Below are 4961 nucleotides of genomic sequence, written 5' to 3' on the forward strand. Positions count from 1 at the left end.
GTAGGTTATGATGCTATTTAATTTGAAAGCCATAAAATTATAATTTATTTCCTCTATGCCAGACATATGGTGGAATCCATTCCTTCCTGTCTACTTCAGAATCGCGTTGAGCACACCCCTGGTCCTCCAGGTTGTCCCCGCGAAATCTTATGCTAAGCGCTCAGTTTCCCTTACGGTCGAATACCTGTTGTGAGTTGTGTTAAGTGTCTCCATGCTGTTTACACTCATTGGAGTTTGTCTTCAACGTGAATATTTAGAATATTCCTTGTACTTCTTGCACCACAAATTAAAATTAACATGTTGCAGGAGATGATTTTTATTTACCAAGTGCTAAAGTTAAGTTTCTTTATGTAAAATGTGGTAGCAAATTCACAGGATAGGGAGGCTCATGAACTGAAATTTAATCTATCATCTAGTTCTCTTTATGTCAAATTACTGCAGAACATTGAGTGTGTTTTCTCTGAAAAAAAAGGAAGAAAAATTATATTTATTTGAAAAAGAAGAAAAATGTGAACAAGGACTGATGCTTTTAAAACTCTCAGATTTGTTATTTCCCATTATTGGCTTTGTATAGGCTAATTTCAAATAGCTATCTTCCTGCCTATAGTATGAGGATGGTGCATTTGTAACATAGCAACGTATTTTTAGAAATAGGCCTCCAACCATAGGGAGAGACCTAATGTGCCCTTATTGAAGATCATTTTTTCAGCGATGTGATGACAATGATGGCAAAGACCGACTGCTTTGGAAGTAGCACTCCAGATGTTAGGTCATGGTAAATAAACTGTCAAAAGCTTAAGAATTTTTAGTGAGTATATAAGGAGGAAAATTATATATGCAACATTTATTGAGGGACTTTATATAGATGAAAACTTAAATTTCTTCTGCCTTAAAAAGAATTTATTTCCAAGCAGAATAATTTACTTTGCATTAATGCCAGCATTCATAGTTATGTTTACCTTATTGACATATGAGATCAAACCACTGGATGTGCACATATTGTTTCCAAATGTGCTCAATTTAGGGCAATAATTTAGTGAATATTCAGCTTTCATTCAAAACAGACCCAATTCCATACAGCAGTTAAGATAAAATCACATTTAAAGGCTTTTTTTTATTCCTCAGAGACACATGAATGCACTATAATACAGTTCTTGTGAATCTAAGCCTTACAAACATGTCTTTATCAATAATTATTTGCATTATTGAAGAGGCCTAAGCCAGAACCTGGCAGTCATCTCCAGGCCTCCATTGACTGAGCCAATACAAGACTGTCCATTCCTCTTTGCAAATGACTGGGTCAGGAATGGGCATGTGATACAATCCTGGCCAATCAAATGAGGAGATATCCATTAGTAAGAGAGATGTGGAGTTAAACAGTTCCTTCTCCTCACTCCTGCTGGAGGGATTATTCTAACAAGTGGCAATCTATGTCTTTCCCTAAGTGCCAAACTTCACACATAGTCTCTGTGCCAGGGTCTCAGCCTCATGTCCTAACATTCCTCTGAATGCACTGTTACATTTATAGAACTGCTCATGATTTCCCAAATATACTGTGCAGCATGCCCATAGCACCTGTATGTCTGTTTTTTTGGTTTGTTTGTTTTCGTTTTTGTTTGTTGAAATGGACTTCCGCATCGTTTATTCATCTGGCAAATAACAATTCATCCTGACTTACAACCGTTCTCTCCCTTATTAGAGTCACTTATTGCTGCTTTCATGCTACATTATACACTGTGCACCCACTACTGTAGTTATCAAGATGTGTTCTAATGACTTATTCATGTATCTCTTTTCTCTACTTGTCTGATCTGAGGAACAGACTTTAAGTTTATCGCCGCGTCCCTAACACCTTACATAGCGCTTGGGTGATCAATAAATGAATATATATCGAAGGGAAGGGAAGGGAAGAGGGAAAAGGAAGGAGGAACAGGGAAAGGAAAGGAAGAGGGGATCTGTCTGGGAAGGCTGCCACGAAGCAATGAAAGGTTTGAACCCCCCAACGCACCGTATCTGTTGTTTTCTGTGACTATGGAATAGTACTGCTAGTAGCAACAGTTAACACAATGAATAAGATACTGTTATCATCCTTGTATTACAGACAAAGAAGCTGAGGCTTAAAGATACTCCTATTTCAAAGCAAGTGATGGCAGAAGCAGGATTCAAACCCAGGCCCGACTCCAGAACAGAGACCCAACAATACGTACACGTGCTATTCTGCTATTTGTTCATAACATGTTGTACACACCAAGTAGGAAGGAAATCCAAGCGGGGGGCCTTTGGCTGATGGTCTCTGTCACCGACTGCCTCCCTCAAACTCCTCCTCTTGGAGGGAACCCCAGTTTCTGAACTACCAGGCACTAGGAAGTGGTTTTGTACACCAACGATTTCTTCTAAGCTTTCAACATGAAATCCCCTTTCTGATCTGATAGCTCACCAGGGAAAGCTAAACCAGTCACCCCATGAGCTCGTACTGTCTACCACCCAATAACTAATAATACGCGTGTGGGTGATTCTGAGACTGAGCAAGGTGAATGGCATACTGGACCGGCCAACCATCATGCACCACTGGAGTTTTCCTTAAGAATGAGCCCAGCAAGTCTGAAGGACTCCCCCAGACACACCGACTCACAATTCAGTCTCACTAGAGAAGGCTGGACGCGTTCCCCCCCCACCCCCCCCACACACACAAGGACTTCTCCGTACTCTCAGACTTCTAAAGGACCTTCTACCAGAACCTAATCCCGTTCTGATGTAGAGCTGGACCTTCTGGCTACTCCACAATAAGTGCCCAGCCCTCCTCAGAGGCTCTGGAGACTATTCGTTTCTGAGGCAAGTCAGTGTTTGGGACCACACACAGGGGCTGTGCAGAGGGGCGCAGACACAGCCCCTGTGTCCAAGGAGCTGCAGTCGACAACACATGCATATCTTTAAAAAGATGAAGTGTAATTTAAAAGTTGCCGGCAGTTCTCACTCATTGCACATGGAAATACCTATGCAACTCAGCTTGCTTTCGGGAGGCCAGCACAGGTCCCTGAGTCAGCCCAGTGCAATTTAATTGCTCCTATAAAAACCTAAGATTACCACTGGCCTGAATGCAGATGCTTCAGACTGAGACACTGACTGGTCTCTCTGCTGAGGTAAATTGGGTCTACTGCAGAGCTGTACACTTACATAGTTAAGGCAATTTCTCATAACTGCAAATTTACATAAGTGTACATTTCTTATAAGTACATATTTCAGTGAGTCTGTCCCTGATAATTACTATTGATTCTCAAGAAATGTGAGGGTTTACAAGTTAGCTAGAAAATGAAAATATAGTGAGCACTTTATAAGACAGGTATTTATAATTCTATGGGCATTTAGAGGAACAAGTATCTTCTAGCCATTGGGATAAATTATAGAATAATTCAAATGACATTTGGGCAAGATGAGGTTTTTGACAAGTAGAGAAAATCATATAATTGAAAGCATGGCAATATGCAGACATGAATGTTTGAGTGATGTTATAAGAGGTCTGGTTTGGATTAACGAGTGTTACAACCCAGAAAAGGAGGTGAGAAAGGTCCTTCTAGAATATATCTGGTTAGTAATCATTCAGCATGCCTATAAATCCTGCCAATTCTACAAGTCAGCAAAGAGAAAATACCTGATGTGTTCAGCTACTCAGGTATTTGTTTAGCACCATCTGGCTCTTTTCTACATCAGCATTCCACACAATTTGCTCAAGGTTCATGATTTCATAATATTCTCATAGTATTGTCACTGTCTATGAACTTCCCCCCAAATCCAGTTATTCAATGCTGATCTTAAAAAAAATTCTCTCTTTATCCATATTCTTCAACTGAACATTAGTTCAGAACACATATTTATGTCTCCCTTATTGGAAATTTTGATACACTGGGACTGAGAGGGTCCTGACAAGAGCTGGTGAAGGTCAAGAATCTTTTTATATGATTCTTGAGAAATAGCACCTTTCAAAAAAGAACAAAAGCATTGTATTTCACTCCTCTCTACTAGCCATTTTCTTTGGGTTGAAAGCATCAATGTTTCTCTCCTTGCAATGGGTATTTGTTGCTTTCAGGCTTCTCAGCAGCTCTTCCCTCTTTCTAATAACACTTAAGTTTTTGTTGGGGATTTAACTCTTCTCCACTGGGTATTGTGGTGAAATGGTAAGTTTACAGGCTTGCCATAGCCAAGAAGCCCCAAAGAGACCCTGGAAGCGTCTCTCATGGGTTCTTCCCCTCATTACCAGCTTGGAGACAGACAGGTGACCATGGCCCAGCCAGTCGGATGCTCTTTCACAAGTTGCAAGTGGTGGCCTTCTGGCCAGACTGCTGTTCCCTATTAGAAGACCGCCCCCATGCTTCCTGCTTCTCTCCCTTTCCAAGTGTATGTCTCCAGCTTCTCATCCACAGCTGCTCTTTTTTCCCCGCCCCATCTCTCAGGCCTACTTACGGCCTTGACACTTGATCTTCCCTCGGTCTGAAATTCTTGTCCCCCAAATCTTTGGGAATGCATGGATCAAATAGAAAGGCTTTTCATTTTCCTAGGCAGTTCTCTAGCATCATTCAAGGAGTTACTGAACACACCAGAGGAGTTTCAAAGTTGATCATACAGTTCCATTCAAAATATTAAATTATAACATTGCATTTTCTAAAAACATGGCATATCATATACCCAGTTGTCTAGAAGTTATTTTCCTGATACAAAATCAGTAATTCCCTATTATCTACATAAAATGTAATGTGTGCCAGACCTAAATTACTTTTCTTGTCATATTTCACCCTTTTTTTTAAACTTAGTCAAGGTCCATTTTAAACCTCATCAAGGTCCATATATAACACATCTTTTGGGCTCCCCTGTCCCTGTGCCAGAGAACCCTGTCCGCTAGTTTGCTTTATCCCAAGTATGTTTATCTCCCTCTTCTTTCCCTCTCCTTTCTACATATACATATTTCT

This window comes from Manis javanica, chromosome 14 (assembly GCF_040802235.1).
Source record: "Manis javanica isolate MJ-LG chromosome 14, MJ_LKY, whole genome shotgun sequence".
NCBI lineage: Eukaryota > Metazoa > Chordata > Mammalia > Pholidota > Manidae > Manis > Manis javanica.